Below are 21,553 nucleotides of genomic sequence, written 5' to 3' on the forward strand. Positions count from 1 at the left end.
TTTCTCAACTGGGATACCATGTAACCAAAGTATCCACCACCTAGGTTTTGTTATGGTGACCAACTTGCCTCTTGTGAGAGATAATAGGCAAGGGTGTGTCTGAAGATCTCTTGTTTTCCCACCTTGTTTGTCTCTGTGCATCTATCTTGTGACTTTCAACCTCTGTTCATTCAAATCAAAGCTCACCTTTCTCTCTCCCACCTGCCCATTCACACAGCCCTCACCCTACTGAGAGCAGAGGTAAAGTACACAGCCTGAGTCAAAGGTCCTGAAGAATAATGACACTACCTGGTCTGCATGGTGGCCATTTTAGGACCGGCTACAATTCAACAACCTTGAATACCTGAGGAATAAAAGCCCATAAATCAATCATCAATGAGTACAACTTTGTGTACAAAAACTAACATTAACTAAGTCCTACAACTACATGACAACTTTAAGATAGGGCTTATCTATGGCTACACAAAGATAAGGTCGGCAGGCCATTTACTATGAGATAACACTTTCCATCCTGGTGGTGTAATATGAATAGGTAAAGAGTTCAGATTTCAAGCAATCCTCATGTAGTGTACCACGAAAATAGCATATACTGGCCAACTGGAAAAGACTAAGGACTAATTGGAGTTTGTGTAAAAGCACCAATATAATACTGGACAAGCTCCAAAACAGGACATTCCCAATGCAAACAGGATGATTGAATGGAAATACAGTCTGGGTTTACCAAGTTTCCTGTCCCCACCCCCAAGTTACAGCTTCTTAGGGCCACGGTTCTTTAATAAAACAGATTTCATGGGAAAACTGCGGCTGCCTTGGACAACAAACATGGTTCTCAGTCGGTCTCACATACAGTACCGAAGGGGAGACCTTCCGGACTCATGCTGAGGTTTTGGGAGGTGGTCATTTTTAACATACAGGGAACAGCCACAATGCAGCAGTAGATCAGTAGTCTAAGTTGTGTCGAAAATATTAAATATTACAGGGAGATGCAACAATTATGCTGCCTAGTTCAAAATGCAGTCAGTGTAACATTAAACAATGCCTGGCCAACAAAAGAACCTGTATAGCCTTTGGTAACCCTAGTTCAGTATCAATTCTCTGTACTGCAGCACCAAGGTTAACTAGCACTACCAGGTAGGTTTATACCATTCACTAAACAGATGACAACATTGTTTACCTTACTAAACCATAAACTGATCAGAGAAAGTCAATCCTCTGTGATTCTATTCAGCCATGACAGGTCATTACATGAAATGAAAACAGCATACAAAGAAGGTTCTTAATAATGCATCAGGTTATTAGACCAGATCTGTACTCAACTGAGCCCCTTGAGCACAGCACTAGGGAAGAGATTGTGAGTTCTAGACTTTCCCTGCAAAATTCTCTCTTTATTGAGATATATTGTATGTATGAGTCTTTCAGTAGCAGCATCAATCAAAGCTATTTTGGCATTAATGAAAAATATAATTTACAAAGCCAACTCTCAATGTGTTAAATTGACAGCATGAGGAATGAGGACAAAACAGAAACAACACTGTGGTTTCTGATTAGCTAACAGGGTTGACTTCTGCTCCACAATGGGTAACCGAGTATGGATTTGGTCTTAATCCAACTGGCTTTTAATACAAGTGGCTATGAATGATTACAACAACTCATTATGAAAAGTATCTATCACTAAACTACTTGCAGCTTTCATCAGAACCTATCCTATATTTACCACTTAAGATCAAAAGGGCATATCTTGTTGATGTCATTGTTTTGAAGTTCATTAATGGTGTAATACTGCAGCTACAACTCAATCATCTGCTATAATCATATCTCTGTATGCATGAATCAAAATAAAAATTAAGCCTCTAAGACTTGCAACACTGCACGCCCCCCTGAATAAGGTTTATTTACAACAAAAATACAGAATACCAATTGATTCACAAAGTGAAGCATACGGCATAAGATACAGTATCCTCATCAAATTCCCAAATCCTTCTAGACGATATCATTCAAGGTTAAGGTATCCATTAGCAGAATACAACAATTCAGCTTGGTCCAAGGCAGCGGGTAGTTGGAGTAAGTGATGCGTTATCATGACTGCTCTAGGATGTCACACTTACATGTAGAGGGAATGACAAGCTAACAGTGGCTATAGATGGTGGCTTTAAATCTAGGTCAAGAAGCTAAAAGGGAAAAGGGCAGAGAAGAAAACTCGGACTATCATATTAGGTGAGTCACTGTGCGTTGCACATTTTCCATTTAAAGTTGAGAGTCACTGAGGTTAATTAAAGTAGCTGATCTCAACCACATGTGACCAGTGGGAAGCTTAAATGGACAGATGACAAACTTCCCAAATAACAACAAATTCCCCCACCAAAACCAGCCATGTTGGTTTATGTAAAATGCTTTGATTCTCCCTTTTCCATTTCCTCCACCAAAGCCTCTTTACCATGCCCTTTCCTTCATTGCAATAGCAGTTATGATGTCGATCAATGATTTGGCCTTGTGGTTAGTTGAACAACTATATACCCAGAGAACCAGTGTCCAAGTTTTGAATACTATGTTTTTAACATGCTGGACATTTCTCATTTGCCACAGAAAATTCATGCAGCAAATTTATGACAAAAACGCGTAAGCACTGTAGCTAACAAAAGCTTTTGAAACTCTCTTCTCACCTCGTAGGTGAGTGAATGTCATGGTTAGGATGTTTTAGGTTACTGATGATTCAATGACCAACCACTGAATAGATATTTTAGCTGAGGTCTCTACAAATGCCCTCTGAATGGCCTTTTGCAGTTAGCACCCAAAGAGAAGGCACCAGCCCACAGGAGAGAGCAGCAAGAGTAGCGTGGGAGGGGAGAGAGGGACGCACGCCAGAAGCAAGCTGGGGAGGGGGCAATGGAGGGATGGAGAAAAACAGATAGTTATATAGATAGATAGACCAAGTGAGGGAGGGAGCTGCAATGACCTCTTTTACAGGGTGACATTCTGTGCCGCAAAGTATGCTCTTTTGTTGGCTATGATATTTGTAGGGGGGCTCCAGCATGAGGAACATGTGTGCAGGACAGAAAGCTGGGGTCCAGAGTGAAACCATCAAGACAAACAGCCTGTTTTTGCTGTTATTCAAACAGCTGGCTAAAAATACCCAGCCGCGGGCCAGTTCATTTAACAGCTAAAAATAAAGGATTGACTCATCTCTGACAGTTCTTCATCGTTAGATCTATAAGGGGAAAATATCAACTTTGGATTTATGTTGGAATTGAATTGAATTGAAAAGTGAGAATTTGACTGCTTTCTCTTTAAGAATCAGTCGCATGTATGTGTGTGTATTACGGTTTGTGTGTCAAGCGGTGTTTATGTCTGACATACAAAGGTGGTGTGATATGTGTGACCTGTGAAAGTGTATGTCACTGTATGTGATGTTGATGGAGAATCATGAAGGCCCCTGATTTTCCACACCCTGGCCAATCCGGTCATTGTATGGACAGGAAGCTTGTTGGTTCAACCGATGGGATATGGTGGAGGTGGGTGGTGCAAGGACTAGTACCACGTGAGTGCCACCCCTCTCTGCTTATTCACTTTAGTTAGAGTCAAAGGTCGGCAGTCACTTAATAAGGTCTTGGAAGCAAGGGTCTTAACCGGGAGGCAAAGTGGGTCAAAATCCATTCATGTGATAAAGTCAGCAGGTCTTTACAGATGAAAAATCAATTACAGCCAAATGGTACACCAAGTCAAGAAGAAGAGGGATAACAGGGGACTAGAAGACTTGAGCTGGAATATACTGAGTAAGGCAGCGGTTGAGGATGAGCAAGCGATGAGGCTCGCTATAATTATGTGCTACACCACAAAACTGACTCCAGCTTGTCATTTTAAGATGGTGGTGAAAGCTGCAAAATAAAGATATAGTCCCCCCCATCTTTTTAAGTTGGAGGCAAGGGAGTTTCCTTCTTTTCTCCCCTGGACCAACTAACTAGCAGATGGTGAACAAGTGCTATTTAGCACACGGCGGTGCTGTGACTCATACTTTCCTCGTCTGACTTATTCATTCAAATGGCTGAAATGACATGCATGTGCCTTATAATCCAGGGCTCAATGTAAAAACTAGCCACGGGTCACAAATAACAACACATTCTGTAGACGCCTCACCACTTAAAGCTACAATCCCGAAGATTAACATGCAAATAAATGCCTCAACAAATATCTAAATCATGCAAGCTTTTGTAATAGTTCATTTAAATGCCTACCATTTTTTTTTAAATTTATTTCTGATTTTTCCCTTTTTTCTCCCAATTTAGTGGCCAATCGATCCCTATTTTAATTCAAACACCCTCCCTCGTACTGCATGCATTCGCCAACTGCATCTCTCCGGCCGGCAGTCTCGAAGGAGACCGCCTCCCCACTTTCGTGACAAGGCGACTCCAGGCCGAACCACTGTTTCTTCCGACACACACAGAGACGCATTCACGTGACGAACACAAGCCGACTCCGCCCCCCTCCCGAAGACAGCGTTTTGCCAATGATTGCTGCTTCATCGAGTCCGGCCATAGTCGGATCTGACGAGACCGGGGCGTGAACCCCAGTCCCCAGTGGGCAACTGCATCGACACAAAGCCGATGCTTAGACCGCTACACCACCGCGGACCCTAATGCCTACCATTTTAACCTCAAATTAAAACTAAATCAAACTGCAAACATTGGAGTGTTGATTGACTGAGTGTGCACTCAGAAAGAAAGTACAGTGAAAGTAAGGGATTTGCCTCTACATTATCTCTAACGTTGGGAGGTTAGCAGCTTCCCTCTTATACACTGAAGCTGAAGCTAAGATCTGTGATTTTTCTCTATTGCTCATTACTTTATCCATCTAGACCATGGAGTCAGGTTACCTAATACTAAATTTCATCTTTACCATGACTGGACACACTCTCCAGCAGAGTCCTACATGGGTCTAACTTTGGAGATGCATTTCTGCCTCGACCCCACACCAAGCATAACTCTGCCTGCTCCACTTACCTGTAATCAACTGATTCCCACAAACTGCGTGACACATTAATTCAATACCTGTTACCTAACCTGAAAGCATACACATACACACACCAGGGCATTGGTCAATTGTTGTTCAACAAAATAGCCCAATACCCTCTATAAAAAGAAAACAGATGGACAATTTGCATAAGTATTACATCTTGCTTAAAACAAGGGCTGGCCCTGAATATTTGGATACTTGTTGGGCAGCTTAGTATTTGGACATAATTCCAATATCCAGACACTCTCGGGTTTGTTCTGCACAGCCACATCAGGGGTATATATGTACAGCTGATCCTGTAGTACACGTAGTCTATTATAATTGTCTTGTCTAATGGATTAATGAACTGTGAAAGTGGATGACATGTATGCAGATGTCATGTTGAAACTTGGTGCATCAAGAATCTCCACCACTGTGTAGATTGTAACAGTCTTGTTTACTTGGCATAAATACTCTACTGTTCTCTTTTTCATTGAAATAAAAACAATCTTCAGGCAGACTCGACTCATTTGTATGTCACCCGTTGCTTACATGTTGTCTTCATGACAAGTGGTCCATCATTGGAAGAAAATCTGGTTACAATGTCGAGTGGGCATAAAATTGCGACATCTGATGATACATCCTGATCTTATATTGCACAATGCTAAGAGTACTTGACTTTCAATGGCAATAGGAACAATAAAGGATCGGGGAGGGGGGTGAGATTTTGGTAAAGCAGTTTTTACTGGCGCCAAAATTAGAAACCCCTCTTCATTTGAGGCTGTTCTGTTCCTGTGGTAATTGTTTCATAAGGTTTCAAAATTGAACTATGTTGTTCAATGTCATTTGTTGGAATATGTTGTTGCTTTTCCAATCAAAATTGAAATACTTGAAGGGAACAAAAGCTGACACGGCAGTCAACTAGTCCACTATTCTGACCCATCCCCAATTGATTCTTTACTATTTTTTAAAACATTGAAGAGTAACTAAGCATAGACCATTTTAGCGAGTCTATTGACATTTGACACCATCTAAAGATTAAATGCATGCCAGGCTGGTCTTGGTACTCTGTGATGTTAGCAAAGCAGGATAAACCCAAATGCAAATAATAAAATTAATAATAATGATAAATAAATAAATTGATTGATAGATAGTGATAATAAATAATAAAAGTTTCCGCTTCCAGTGTGGGAAGATGGCGGCGTGAATTCACATTTGCAGCGGCCTCACTCAGTACTGGTGTGGGAAGATGGCCGCACTAATTCACGTTTGCGGCGGCCTCACCCAGTACCATCCATGCAGTGTCTTTCTCCACGTCTGCGTCTAAGTTTGTCTTTGTTTGATGGCTGGGAGAGCTGGTGCTGGATCGGCTGGGAGAGCTTGGTCTGCTGCAACCCGTGGGCCCAGGAACCACGGCCCTGCCTGGAGCTGCACCCAAAGAGGTAACACCAAGGGCAGTCTGACGGGATGCGGAAGCTAGGCAGGCTAAGCTAACTGCTAGCCCATGCAGACCGGCAGTTCCGATAACACCGAGGGTTGCTCTGGCAGCGGCCTCACCTAGCCTTGACTGTGTTTTTAGTGTCATCGTGTGGAGTGCAAGGAGGTGTGTTGAAGGTGTCTGGCTGGGAGAGCTAGCGTTGGGTCGGCTGAGGGAACCTGGTCTGCTGTGTCCGGTGGGCCCAAGGACCACGGCCCTGCCCGGAGCTAAGCATGAAGAAGAAACACCAAGGGCGGTCTGACAGCATGCGGAAGCGGGGCAGGCTAAGCTAACTGCCAGCCCATGCAAACCAGCAACTCCAACAGTCATCCTGGCTGGCATTCGTTCTCCTGGACAGTGATTTTTTTTTTAGCTTGTTCTTGTAGTTCTTGTAGTTTTTGGATGTGTGTTTTTGTGTTTGTGTTGTACTGTTGTGAGCTGGGGGAAACAATGTTTCATTTCATTTCATCTGCGCAAGTTCATGAAATGAAATGACAGTGTTCCTGATTCCTAATAATGGGTCTGTTGGGCGTAGGTGTGTCAAAGAACCAGCACTGACGGAACTACTCACAGTTGTTAGTGCTGTCTGTCAGTGCTGATAAGGGTAACGACACACTTAAATTAAACACACCCATTATTAATTTCATAAGATGCAGCTGTGTTTATCCTGCTGTGCTTACATCCAAGAGTACCAAGAAAAGCCTGTTATGCTTTAAACATTTTGATAGTTTTAACCTGTAGATGTCAGGAAACTCACTAAAATGGTCTAGGGTTTAGTTACTCTTTAAATTACTATTTAAATTTTATTTTAGAAGAGCAACTTGTCTATGTTGAGAAAGTTGATAAGCTGTAATTAAAACTTAATTTGTGAGATAAAGTATAGTTAAAAACTCTATTATTATTTTCCATTTATTAAAATAATGTAGGTCTATTTCAAGCCCATGCAAAATTCGTTGCGTAATTTTGAAATTCACTGCTGAAAATCTGGTTGTTTGGCGAAAAAAAAAAAAGGGAATAAAATTAGTCATGTAATTTTAGTGGGATTTATAGCAGTGAGCTACAGTGCAGCACTCCAGTGTTAACCACTACCAAACTAGAGATCTGCACTCAGTAGAGTGCAGATTTCCCTCCGCCAGGCATACGTATCTCACACTCACACTCACACACACACACACACACACACACACACACACACACACACACACACACACACACACACACAGTCCCCTCCAGGCACCTGGCAGAGATAGAAATGGTCTAGCAGTAAGATCAAGAGGCAACCACCAGAGCTAGAAGTTGAAACCAAGGCGGAAGTGCCTTACGTTGCAGTTCCTCCATGGCCACTAGGTGGCTTGCTCAGAAAACCTTCTCAAAAAAAATCCCAACTTCCAGGGCGTCCGGGTGGCATGGGCGATCTATTCCATTGCCTACCAACACGGGGATTGCTAGTTCGAATCCCCGTGTTACTCGAAGTCGGATGTGGGTATGTGTCCTGGTCGCTGCACTAGCGCCTTCTCTGGTTGATCAGGGCGTCTGTTCAGAGGGGAGGGGGAACTGGAGGGAATAGCGTGATTCTCCCACATGCTACGTCCCCCTGGGGAAAGTCCTCACTGTCAGGTGAAAAGAAGCAGCTGACGACTCCACATGTATCGGAGGAGGCATGTGGTAGTCTGCAGCCCTCCCCCGATCAGCAGAGGGGGTGGAGCAGCAACAGGGACGGCTCAGAAGAGGGGTAATTGGCCGGATACAACTGGGGAGAAAAAGGGGGGAAAATCCAAACAAACCTTCCACCTTCAAATATAAAGTGAATAAATTTTTTCCACAGGAAGTTGGGGTCTCTTGCTAATTTCGAGAGTGACACATAGTATGAGGGTGGTTATTTTGAAAGTTATCATCTCATTAAGGATAAAAAAAAAGGTATGTCGAGGGCATGTCTGCCTTGACTGACAGGTCCCCTAACCTATCTGCCACCGAGGTCCCACCCCAGCTTCACCGATGGTCCTCCCCATTGCCCTAATTTTGGATTTTCTGGCTCCAACTGAAAAGATGGAAATGACCAAACTTGAGGCTTCAAAACGTCCCTTCTGAAACCAATGGGCGACATCACTGTCCATCTTTTTTATACAGTCTATGGATAAGTCTATGAGTCACAACTCCCTCAATAAAACACTAGCAGTGATCGCCGATTCGAATCCGTGTTACCTTCGGCTTGGTCGGGTGTCCCTACAGACACAATTGGCTGTGTCTGCGGGTGGGAAACCGGATGTGGGTATGTGTCCTGGTCGCTGCACTAGCGCTTCCTCAGGTTGGTCGGGGTACCTGTTCAGGAGGGAGAAGGGAACTGGGGGGAATAGCGTGATCCTCCCATGCGTTACATCCCCCTAGTGAAACTCCTCACTGTCAGGTGAAAAGAAGCGGCTGGCAACTCCACATGTATTGGCGGAAGCATACGGTAGTCTGCAGCCCTCCCCAGATCAGCAGAGGGGGTGGAGCAGCGACCGGGGTAATTGGCCGGGTACAATTGGGGAGAAAAAGGGTGGGGGGGGACTAGCACCTCCTGGCACCAGTAAGGAAGAGTAAACTTAGGGCTGCCCCGAAATAGTTGACCAAACATTAGCCAATGAGAAGAGTCTCAGTCAACTAAGTTTTCATTGTTCGCTTAGTCACACACACACACACACACACACACACACACACACACACACACACACACACACACACACACACACACACACACACACACAAACAAACCTGTATGAAAGCCTTAAAAAGGAAAACCTGTATGAAACCTACAAGGGTTTTTAATTTGAAACGATGGGCAAAGTGGCGACAAGCACAGTCAGTCAGTCAGGGACAGACATTCACGTGTACACGGCTGGTCTCTGCAGTTATTAGAGGCTGAATGCACCCAATGCTTCTTGAGATCAGATCGGTCAGGCCACATTCAGAGATTGCCTGTGACGCGTTTGTCCACATCGCATTTGAAGTGTAAACGCAAAGCCTCCTCTGGGTTTAGTTTAGTTTTTTTTTAACCTCGTCTGTAATTTCTGATACACATCAGCACATCAGACCCACAACTGTGGAAGAGCCCCCCCCCCCGGCACATTCAAGTTCAACTTCAGGTTCAGGTTCACTTATCCAACAGCACAGAGGCCGATCCTCTCAAACCTGATGGAAAAATTAAATAATCTGAGCCTGAACCAATGTGATCGGGTCGAGCCTAATAGGGTTCGGGTTGAGAATTACAGATCTGGTGTTCAGGCATTTACATTTTCCCATACAAGTTTTAAGAATGAGTTTTAACTTTTGCTGTGTATTTTGAGCACAAAATGAAAGAAGGCAAACAACTGGAACCTGATGCTCCTAATTCACTGTTAATTTTCCTCATCAGATCATTTGTCTCTATCTGGCACTCCATTCATTTGCTGGGTCCATGCCATTGTAATAATGTGAAACTGTTTACTCATAGACTTTCTTAACTGCAATATATCAGATCAGGTGCCTGAAGGCTTTCAGAAAAATCTACATCATCATCAGAACAATAACGTCTATTTGTACAGCACTTATTAAGACGGATTGTAGTGGATTTTTTTAACTAGATTGTTTAACACAATCTTGGAAAGTGACAGGATGCCTGAGGAGTGGAGAAGAAGCATACTGGTATCGATTTTCAAGAATAAGGGTGATGTGCAGAACTGTAGCAACTACGGAGGTATAAACTTGATCAGCCACAGCATGAAGATATGGGAAAATGTAGCGGAAGCTAGGTTAAGAGGAGAGGTGATGATTAGCGAGCAGCAGTATGGTTTCATGCCACGAAAGAGCACTACAGATGCGATGTTTGCTTTGAGAATGTTAACTGAGAAGTATAAAGAAGGCCAGAAGGAGTTACTACATTGTGTCTTTGTAGATTTAGAGAAAGCATATGACAGGGTGCCAAGAGAGGAGGCATGGTATTGTATGAGGAAGTTAGAGGGCTTGGAAGTATTTAAGAGTGGTGCAGGATATGTATGAGGGCAGGGTGACAGTGGTGAGATGTGCGGTAAGAATGATGGATGGGTTCCAGGTGGAGGTGGGTTTACATCAAGGATCAGCTCAGCCCTTCTTGTTTGCAATGGTGATGGACAAGTTGACGGACAAGATCAGGCAGATGTTCATGGATGACATTGTGATCTGTAGTGAGAGTAGGGAGCAGGTTGAGGAGAGCCTGGAGAGGTGGAGGTATGCACTGGAGAGAAGAGGAATGAAAGTCAGTAGGAGCAAGATGGAAGATATATGCATGAATGAGAGGGAGGACAGCGGAATAGTTAGGATGCAAGGAGCAGAGGTGACGAAGGTGAATGAGTTTAAATACTTAGGGTCAACTGTTCAAAGTAATGGGGAGTGCGGAAGAGAGGTGAAGAAGAGAGTGCAGGCAGGGTGGAAAAGAGTGTCAGGAGTGATTTGTGACAGAAGGGTACCAGCAAGAGTTAAAGGGAAGGTCTACAAGATGGTAATGAGACCAGCTACATTGTACGGATTGGAGATGGTGGCACTAACAAAAAGACAGTAGGTGAAGCTGGAGGTGACAGAGCTGAAGATGGTAAGATTTTTGTTGGGAGTGATGGAGGAAAGGATTACGAATGAGTATATTAGAGAGACAGCTGAGGTTCGAAGGTTTGGAGATAAAACAAGAGAGGCAAGATTCAGATGGTTTGGACATGTGTGGAGGATAGATGCTGGGTATATTGGGAAAAGGATGCTGAATATGGAGCTGCCAAATAAGAGGAAGGCCAAAGAGGAGGTTTATGGATGTGCTGAGGGAGGATATGCAGGTGGCTGCCATGACAGAGGAAGATGCAGAGGACAGGAAGAGATGGAAATGGATGATCCGCTGTGGCGACCCCTAACAGGGGTAGCCGAAAGTAGAAGTAGTAGTAGTTGTAGATTTATACAGCACTTTTTAAAAACCTGTTGTGCTTCACAACAAAGTGAAATGGAAATAAAAGAAATTGGGAAAAAAATTAAATTCCTGTTGCTTCGACTCCTCTCCTCATGTTTCTGTGTGTGTTTACGTGTTTATTTACATGATTGTGACACGTGCCACAGGGAGGGTTCGAGATGAAGACGAACATGGATTTTGGCAATTAACACAGGCTTTAAATAATGTCTTTCATTCGTTCACCCGCATGGGCTGGTGCACTGCTCTCCTGCAAGACACGTTCCCTCGCTCCGCTTGCAGCCGAGGCTAAACCACACCCCCCTACCACAGTGATGTTCATGTTTATTTACATATAGAGTGGGGAAGTGAGATCCGATCGCAAGTGGTCACTTGAGACATGTGGAGACGCATTCTAACGTCAGGTGTGAACCGACGCACTTAGAGCTGTCCACTTGTGATCGGATCACCCAAGACGCATGTTAATTCCAGGTCTAAAAAGCCTCTTGGACTATGTCGGGCAGAAAATCCAAAGTGTGGGATAAAAGGCTGTTTTATTTACCATTTGTTTTACGAAGTTATTGTGTTGGTTTTACCAGTTCATAAGTTGTGTGATGTTATACTGTGTTGAAATAATTCAACAAAATGTTCGGTCTCTGCTGGTTTTTCCTGACACGTTCAGAATCAGTATTCATTACCTCTTTTGCTGGTGTCGTTAACAGGCGGCTCGCTCCGTGTGTACGCTTGTAAAATTTATATTTTACAAGCTCATTATTACAGTTTTGCATTTCTCTGTAATGTAGCACAGTGTTAACAATGTTACTTATAGCATTCTTTCTCAGCCCCGGAACCCAAACCATTATCTGATGCCCCCCCCCCAAAAAATATTTTATTAAATAATTAAATTAATATCATAAATGTGTGATGGCTAGTTGACTAATGGCTTGAACTAATGGCTACTAGTCGACTGGGAAAATCTTTGGTTGGGGCAGCCCTATGGTAAACCCGTTAAAAATGAATAGGAGAGAATGGACTGCACGGCTAAAGTGGCCATTCAGTCGACTATTTTGATTTCAAACATCGATATTTTCGTGGTAGCTAACCAACGCCTATTGTAGCTGTCAAAGAATGCAGCTGCAAATTGTGTTGGTTTTACCAGTTCATAAGTGTAGTGACCACACGACCACACATTAATATAATGCTAGATAATCTCACGACCACACGTTAAATTAACACCTAACGTTGCTAAAGTGGGTGAAATGTGATACATTTAACATTCCCACCACACTCCCCCTCATCACCATGGCTATTCGATCCTAAATACCCTCTGCCAGACTCCACTCCATGATCCACTCCATACATCGACTCGAAAGAATACAAATGCAAGCTGCTCCATACACGTTTCTCAATTCAAGAAAATATGAAAACCTATTTAATCACATAGAAATGTTGTCACATTCATTGGTACGATGGTTTACATGACCCAAGTAATTATTTATTTATGGCTAGAGAGATATATTTATGTTTCTGCTTCTTTGCATTTAAACCATTTAACAGATTGTTTTATTTATCCTTTTCAATTAATATTTCTATTAATTTGTTAATTAATTGGAATACAGAATTCCTCCCATAGACCTATTTTTTATATGTTAAAGTCAAGTCAATTTTATTTGTATAGCCCAATATCACAAATTAAAATTTGCCTCAAGGGGCTTTACAGCAACACAACATCCTGTGCTTAGACCCTCGCATCTGATAAGGAACAACTCCCTAAAAATTATTAATACATTTAGAACTTATTTATTATTTAGTTTAGAATTTAATAATAATAATTTCATACATCATTGAATTTAGAATTTATTTAGAACGTTGGAATTTAGGTTAATTAATTTAGAACAAATACTCGGATATTCATTTGGAAAATGTGCTGAGTATCCAAAGCTTGAAAAAGAGTCCTTTAAACAAAAAAACAAACAAACAAACAATACAAAAAAATAATATGCCAACGTGGCGAGGCTTCTGTTGGCAAGAAGATATTACTGTAGAATAGTGTTGCGATGTAGATGAAGACTGCCTGCATTAGCTTTGGTCCAAGGATCCCATTTTTACGAGGGTGGGACAAGTTTACTGCTGAGCTGATGGCACATAAGCGACAATGGCTGCTACAGCTTCTTTATACTCTGAGAAAATCAGTTGTAATACGTCTTTATCTCTACTGCAGTATTGATTGCCTGTCCAACAGAATCACCACATTATCACCACGTTTCAGATGGATAAAATAACATCAATGGCGAAAAACTGCAGATTTCAGCTTTATCAAATATTCTCATGACCCATAATGAAGAACGGCAGACTGTTGGTTCTACGCAAGTCAAAACATATTTTGCCTTTGTGATCAATGAAAAATAAAGGAACATTAAATAAAAGAACACTATTGATTCAACACAAGGTCAAACACTGTTTGTAGGTTAAAATTTTCACAGATAAAGGGCATCCGGGTAGTGTAGCGGTCTATTTTGTTGCCTACCAACATGGGGATCGCCAGTTTGAATCCTCGTGTTACCTCCAGCTTGGTCGGGCGTCCCTACAGACACAATTGGCCGTGTCTGCAGGTGGGAAGCCGGATGTGGGTATGTGTCCTGGTCGTTGCACTAGCGCCTCCTCTGGTCATTCGGCACGCCTGTTCGGGGGGGAGGGGAACTGGGGGGAATAGCATGATCCTCCCACACATTCCATCCCCCTGGCGTGCTCCATCCCCCTGGCGACATTCCTCACTGTCAGGGGAAAAGAAGCGGCTGGCGACTCCACATGTATCAGAGGAGACACGTGGTAGTCTGCAGCCCTCCCCGGATCAGCAGAGGGGGTGGAGCCATGACCAGGACAGCTCGGAAGAGTGGGGTAATTGGCTGGATTACAGTTGGGGAGAAAAAGGGAGGGGGGAAAAAAACTTTCCCAGTTGAAATGCTTGCACAAACAGCTTTTATGTTTTCACCATAGCAAGTTCGCAACCAAATGTGGAAGAATAAGCAAAGAAGCAATGAGTTTGCTGATGAAGCAAAGCTGTTGTTATCAACAAGCAAATAAGATCGACCAAACTCATATAAGACTTTTACCAACAAACACTACAACATGAAAAGTAAAAACTCAAGTTCAACCACATTTGTGTGTAATCACGAAGGAGGTTCTGGTGCAGCGGCACTGGTGTGGTTCATTTTAAATGGACCCCTGGTATTTACACTGGTCAAACACTAATGCAGTCATCAGTATCAACAGAGACGTTAGTAACTTAAACAAAAGCGATCTCCAGGATTGTAGCTTTAAAAGCTAATGGTTTAATGATGGTTGTTAGGAATAATGCTGTTGGTCTAGTTTGGTTAGATTTACAATCAGGATGGATGTTTAAAGAGTCAGTCCAATGAAAACCATGTTTTCCAATCTTGCGTTTTTTTCAACAGAGGGTTTGTTAGTTTTCTTTTTTACAATTGCTAACGAACTCTTCACAGTTAACACATCAGCACTCTATGTGGACCAAACCATGAAGGTTTTTATTATTATTATTATTATTATTATTATTATCATTGCTTGGACAAAAAGAATACATTGAATGAGCAGTTTTCAAAATTCTTGAATTGATTTCTCACGCAAGCTCAGCCACCAGCAAAACGGTGTATTTCTGCAGTCCAGTAATGTTTGTGACTCTATTTCAAACTGATGCACTCAAGTTCAAAATCTAATGGATAGCAAATTGCTATATCACAAATACTATGTTTAAATACGTTCAAAACCCTAAAAAAAAGTTTTTAGAGTGGTTATGAAGACAAACTGCTGACTGAAGTTATGTCAGTAGACCAATCACAGCTCATTGCCATCTCAGCTGGAGACCTGCAAGGTGTTGAAGGACCATCTATAAGAAGGGGACATTTTGGAATGATTTTTTTTCAAGACACACTAAGTAATACAAAAATAAGTGGCTGAAAGAGGCAGACACATGGCTGAACGATGAAGAAGGAGAGGAGTATGAATTTGTGATTGCTTTCAATGTAGAGGAAAACCATGAGCTGTCTGAGATGAGATGAGAGATACCATAATAGATCATATCATAAATTATGGTCTATCATTGAGAGGCTGATCATCAATCTTTTTGTATCAAAGTACTGTTTTTTTTCTTTATCATCTTTTAAGTTTAACTTACAACTTACAACAACGTGTTCCAATTGCATATGTGGTTTGTTCTTTAAAGTAAAAATGTGCTATTCTGTTTTGTAATGGAAAGTTTGTTGAAAGATATAAATATATATTATCAACAACAAAAGACGAACAAAATGATTTGTTACTTCAAAGACCGATATAAAAGTATACATACACTATAATGCTACCTGTTAGTACCGTTCCTTGGTCACTATGCTAGGAGAGAAGAAGTGTTCTTGTTGAGAGAAAACTAGTGTTGGTGTGTTGGTAGAATGATATGCTTTTGAGACATTTTTGCAGTGTTTTGGTAGTTGTGGTGTATTTTGGGCATGAGATGAGCTGTTGTGCTGAGCTGTGTGTTGGTGCGGAGTTGTATGAAGAGTTTAGAAAAAGTGAGTTCGGTATTAAAAAAATGCTTGTTAGCAACTTTAAAAAACTGAAATGTAAAGTAAACCCAAAATGTTTTGTTGTGAAAATGTGACTAAAGCCCTTTGAGAAACTACCCTTTGGTCCTCAACATAATCAAACTATTTCAGATAGCCACTCAGCTTCCGGTAGTAAATTACATCATCTAATACCCTGATTTGACTGGACACTCAATGAACTGGCATCATCAGACTTTACGCTGGTATGTTTTAACATAGTTGCCTGGCAGCATCATGCAAGTAAGCAAGCCATCCATCTATCTATCAATAAACACCCCCTCAGAACTGGCTGTGTTCAGAGAGAGCACACTAAAACAGTTATAACAAATGAAGTGGTACTTCTGAAGCTGAAAAAAAAATAGACTCGACATTAACATTCCACGATAAAACTTGTCTGACTGAATTAAAATCATTAGACTAGATCTTTAAGAAACATCTTGACTAGTTGTTTTGCAGAATACTCTTCATTTTGCTGTCTGACTATTACTAGCCAAGCCTACATTATTCAAAAACTTGGTTGATTAATTATTTAAGAACATCCAGCAGCACATACTCTGCTAACACTGGTGGAGTTAAAGGGATATCCCACCTTCATACCGGAGAATTGGTGTGATATTAAAGCTGTGTAAATGGTCTGTTCCATCTGCAACTCCATATCCAGAATGAGTGCTTGTAATTTGCACCATCTAATTAAGTCACATTTGATGTCAGTCAATGTGAATTAATTTCTCCCAAGTCTACACCACAGATGGGATGAACATGTGAATAGGGAGACTAGTGCAATGGTGATACAATAAATATTGGCACCAAAGAAATGTTGATTATGCTGCAGAATCTGGCAGAATAGTTCTTAGAATAAAGTCATTCACAGACTGTGATTTTCAGCTGCTGTTATCTGCAGTGGGTTTGAATAGTTGTGAGAGCTTCTTACAGGGATAGCCTAAGTGCCAAGGCAGAACATGGCAACAATCCAATATTGCTCATGAGGGGGCTCTTTCCAACACCTCCAGCTTCCTTCTCATTTGTAAATTGTGTCAATGTCTAAGCGTACCATTACCAAACGGCAAAGTGGTCATTGGTTTCCCTTGTCAGGTAGGAACAGAGGTGGGAAGGGTTTGGAACTCAGCCCAGATGATAAATCAGCTCTCATAAATGTCAATATGAGGCGAGTATGAAACACACCAACCATCCAACACAATTAATTAAATGGCAGCATTAGAACCGGGGAATTTTAGGTAAAGGATGATTATGGAATACGCAACAGATAGGGGGGGGGGGCAGACAACATTTCAGGGAGAGGTCATTTTAACTGAACGCAGACACGCAGGGGAGAAAAGGAAAAGTGAAAAAAAAAACGTCACGTCCCAAGAATGTTAGCAATGATCTTACAAACCACATCCCAAAACACCAGAGTCAGAGCCAGAATCACATCCAGACTTATAACAGTGCTGGAAAAAAAAGAGGGATGGCTATGGAGCGCCTGAGCGAGAGAGCGGGACCCTTTCAGATGGCCCAATGAGCATAACCCTCCTACATCACATGATGCAATCCCACAAATGGCTTGGAAATCGTTCCATCCTGCCAAAATTTTTCTCTTAAAGGGAAAAAAGGAGGGCGAGAGTGTACGAGAATGATAAAAAGGGAGCGAGAAAGAGAGGGAGAGAAGGGAGAAAACACAAGGCGATGTGTTTTACTGCATACCTCTGGCTAGGTCACTACGAGTACAGAAGAGGCATAAAACAAATCAGACCTGGAATGACCCGGACTGTGGAGAAAACTGGGCTACAATGGAAATACACCGGGCTGACGATACACACACAGAACCAAGGCCTACAAAGCAGAGGGAGGAGGGGGCTGAGGAAGGGAGGGAGAGAGAATCAAGCAACGTTTACGAGGCAAATGGTGGTGGTAGTGGTGGGAGGGTAGGTGAAGGAAAAAAGTGCTGGCATAGACAGAGATTATGAATTCAAAAGTGAATAAAAGTTAGACTACTTCTGACCCACCTAACGTGCTGTATTTTCCTCATGGACAAAATGATTCGTACAGAACAGAAAGATAAATGGAAAAAGATGCACTGATGGAAAAAACTTGGTCCTTACAACAACAGAGCGGACAAACTGAGACTGTAATAGCAACCAAATAACTGACTGAGCAGACTAGTCCAGTCCTGTCCCTTTGGTTGCCTCTCTCACCCTCCCTCAGTCTCCAAGCCATGCTCTTTTCTACGATCACAGGGAGCATGTTACAGCAGCAGTAATAGCACATGACAAGGTGACCTGTGACCCACACAGGATGGGCTAAACTGAAGGGGCTGAGGGGTGGGGGGTCCCATGTCCCGTGTCCAACCTCATGGTCTTTCCACCACTCCCTCCCCTGCCCAGGCCCCACTGCCGGCCTGCAAGGGGAGAAAGAGGCAGCGGCGGCAGCCTGCCCCCTTACGCTGGGCCCCTTGCTGGACTCTGGAGAGGGGAAAGAGACGAGGCAGGGAGAGGCCCACTCAAAAACACCCGCACACACACCAAATGTCCTATCTATTTTTCTATGGAACTTGATAGAAAATGAGTGCGCCTGCACACGCACTCAGACACAGAACCTAACTGGACATGACATGACAGATAACAGACATGTGGGTGCAAATGCACTTGGCTATAGTCTGAGTTATGTAATCTTCACATAATACGCCACATTGCTTGTCAATACACTTTTGAGAGTGACAAAACATCAGAAATTAGTGAAATTTGCATTCATAATAAAATCATCTGAAGTAGTTTAGTATGTTAGAAATATATCACCATAATGAAAATGTATAAACCAACAAATTTTCCTCTTAAAGCAGTGCAAATTGAGTCCAAAAGTAACTTACTAATAAATAAACTGGCCTACAAGTCACATAATGGCTTGTATTTTGTTCTCCACGAGGACCTCATTCTGCATGACTTCCTCTCCATACATATAGATTAAGCTTTACCTGTGATGTGTTTGGCCTTGGGACCATCAACCACATGATGGAAATGTGGACCCAACGTTGTTAGGGGGGGTTAACACTTCATTAGCCTTAAAAGCAACTGGGTAAACATACCAAACAGTGCACACAAACACACACTCTCCACAGACCTACATACAACTGTGTCTATGGCTAACACAGTTAAGTACTATGGCCTCTTTCTTTCTATAGGGTTACATATGAGAGGAAGCAACCAACTGAAGTCACGAAAGGGGGTGGGGTGCCTGACAGTATAGGAGATCTAATGGACCGTACCACTACCGCTGGACAGCTCCATAAACAACCTGCTATTGTAGCAGTAAATAAAGACTGGACCTGGGCCTGTACAGTGTCTTCCATCACATTCAGAGCTGGACCATAGAGTGTCCTTGTTTTGATTAAAGCTTCTTGTTCTGTCTCAGCTGATTCTAGTTGTGTATTTCTACAGCAGTTAAGTTAAGGACATATGTCACCACAGATCTTCAGCTAGCAAAGCAGATGGGGTATAAAGGCCCATTTCTTATGTCTCTTTAACTTGACAATAAGGCATCTAACCCCAAAGCAGAATCCTAAATCCAATTTTCAAGTTCCCGATAGCCAAATTCTAGTGACTCCTAACGGAGGTGAGTAGGTGTGAGAAATACAACACTAAGTCCCCTAAATTTACTGAAGACCTATGTCAGGCCATATCCCTCTCTAAACTAGCTATTGCTGTTCTTGGTCCTTTACTATTTACTTTGATGTGATAAACAGCAAAAGGGAACAGGTTACTATGGGCTGTTTAAATGCTCAACAATGGACATTCTTACTTCTTGATGGTATATTACGATCAACCAACAGCTCAGTTCTCTCTCACCTGTCAAGTGAGTATTTTGGTTGTAAACAAAAAAAAAAAAGGAAAAAAAAGAAGAAAAGAAAAAAATGCTGTTATAAAAACTGAACCTCAACCTTACCCTAACCACAATAAGATAATTCCATTACATGGTCTTGTACAGGCAAACTAGAACTTCATGTTACACATAAAGAGCTTTACTCAGAACTGAGCAGTTGGCTTCTGCTTGGTTACCTGCAGAGACCAAAACATTTTCAACTCACTAGTATTTTTATTATGTACTTATGAGCGTTTTTGTTCCGTCTTACGTTATGAATTAATTATGAAAGGAGATCAAACAGAACTGCACCTTGTTATTAAAAAGTAGTCATTTACATGTGAAATTCTGTTTTCACGCTCTAATATATTGATTATAAAAGGCTTTTTTTAAAATTTAGCCTGGTTGGGCAGAGCCATTGCTTAAGACTACATGTCAGTTGCAGGCTTGTTTTGCATTACCAACATTTCAAACTTTGATATTTATATTTCTTTGATACATATCTATATTTATTTGATATTTCTAAACTGGTGCTAAAATGGACCTTCTCATTATCGTATTGGCAACATTCCTTATCATCTTCAGTAAATCAGATAAATCCAATTATCAGTTTTTCTGCCACTTTCATTGCACAATAATAAAAGTTATAAGATAACAACTGAATTTATACTTGTCTAAATTACAGTACATTTGCCAAATCTTGAGACACTTGGCCAACATAGGTCTGCATGTTTTTTTTTACAGACATCTAAAACTAAAAGACATACAGCGCAAAACTTCACTATAAACAAACTGTCATTATTGGCATCAAGTATCTCCCACAAGACAAGACAGCAACCATGCAATATATACCTGGGTATATTTAGTAGGTTATGAATGAAAAGCAATAGAAAAAAAACGTCTTACCTGGGGTTTTTGCATGCCCTTGTGCAAGACTTGAAAGACTTGAGAGCTTTCTTTACCAGTTTATCCCAAGTTGTTAATCCTGTTCAATACAAAAGCAAAATGGCATGTCGCAAGTCACTCAGCGGGCCTTTAGCCTACTACCTGACCTGCTGTTACTGTTTATATAACGCCAGCCACACAATTTTCATGGGCAACGTACACACTTGATAGAAACTGTCAGATACAAACAGTTGAGTAAACATGCTTCGCGTTGCCTCTGACAAAGTTGACCTGGCAGATTTAACTGCAAATCTCAGAATTTGTTTTGGAGCAGCAACAGGGACACCACTCAGTCTCGACTTTCGCATTCCTTCTGTGCATGCGAGTTTCATACCTCAGCTCAACTTTTCCCATCGAGACCGACTTGCTCTTTAAACCACGAGTCGTCGTCAGTCTCTTGCAAAAGACCCCCCCTCCATGTTCAGTCGGGGTGGAGATCGGAGATCAGATGGAGATCGTAGGAGAAGACTGCGTCGTAGAAAACTCCGAACGTGAGGAGATCTGAGAGAGCGTCAAATTCGCACGCCCTTTCCGAGGGCTCCACACAAGCTAGCGTGGCTAGCTGGCTGGGTTAACCCTAAAACGCGGGTAACAACTTCGGGCAGCTCACTAACCGTTTTTTTTTTCAGGCGATGCGCAACGTGGAATCTGACGCAAACGTCGCTGGAAACAAAACACAACATCACAAGCGACACCACGCATGCATAGACCGATTACAAATCTCTTTGTTTACGACAGTCCGGCGACAAATATTCCTTCCCA

At 42.1% G+C, this 21,553-nt stretch overlaps 1 protein-coding gene across 1 annotated transcript in view; it reads right to left on the reverse strand.

The window, feature by feature from the left end:
- Window positions 1-21,553, reverse strand: part of LOC130107386 (vitamin D3 receptor B) — a 36,252-nt gene extending 14,699 nt beyond the window's left edge. Inside the window, exons 1-2 of the mRNA XM_056273972.1 lie at window positions 21,126-21,553; window positions 20,753-20,831 (exon numbers count right to left, since the gene is read on the reverse strand). The gene's annotated coding sequence lies outside the window, so the exon portion shown is untranslated. The remainder of the gene's footprint in view (window positions 1-20,752; window positions 20,832-21,125) is intronic.

Source organism: Lampris incognitus, chromosome 2 (genome assembly GCF_029633865.1).
Source record: "Lampris incognitus isolate fLamInc1 chromosome 2, fLamInc1.hap2, whole genome shotgun sequence".
Lineage (NCBI taxonomy): Eukaryota > Metazoa > Chordata > Actinopteri > Lampriformes > Lampridae > Lampris > Lampris incognitus.